Below are 563 nucleotides of genomic sequence, written 5' to 3'. Positions count from 1 at the left end.
CTTGTGTGGTGTTGGTATATAGAGGGGGGGGGGGGGTGCATTACAAAAGGATGTGTCTTAGTTTATCAGAAGTTACAAAAGAAATGAGAAATCCTGCTTTTTGATAGGCTAGGTAGCATCTGAAGAACACTTAAAGCTACAGTCCTCAATATTAACCATCCAGTCAAGAATTCCGGGTGTTGTAATGGTTTAATGTTACTGAGATGTTGCCTTTAAAGGTCTTATGAGGGTCCTTTAGATCCTATTGACATAAAGAATTCTTTCATAATTTTTCAGAAGAAAAACAACATTAACCTAGACACTCAACAGTCTGTAAAGGATGGGGGTGACAAAATACATTCTCGGTTTCAGTTTAGATAGAGAAGCGTGTGCCTCATGGTGCACATTAAACTTCATAACTCTTCTGTATACAGGTGATGATGCAGCACTGCAGCTGAAGCATTTACTGTTTACTTAAGATGTATCTAATCTGACCTCTTTATTTAATAAAAGTGTGACAGCAGTGTAGTCAGCACTGTCTGAGCTGGTTTAAACCAACTGAATTTGTATTTTAGAAGCGGTTC

The 563-nt window shown here is 38.2% G+C and overlaps 1 protein-coding gene across 1 annotated transcript in view; it reads left to right on the top strand.

Moving 5' to 3' along the window:
- The window catches only part of LOC104499426 (collagen alpha-1(XIX) chain-like), a 47738-nt gene that overhangs the window by 31325 nt on the left and 15850 nt on the right, over window positions 1–563 (top strand). The gene's annotated exons all lie outside the window — the stretch shown is intronic.

The sequence above is a fragment of the Buceros rhinoceros genome, unplaced genomic scaffold (assembly GCF_000710305.1).
Source record: "Buceros rhinoceros silvestris isolate BGI_N320 unplaced genomic scaffold, ASM71030v1 scaffold17939, whole genome shotgun sequence".
NCBI lineage: Eukaryota > Metazoa > Chordata > Aves > Bucerotiformes > Bucerotidae > Buceros > Buceros rhinoceros.
This window is presented reverse-complemented; position numbering and strand designations above follow the sequence as displayed.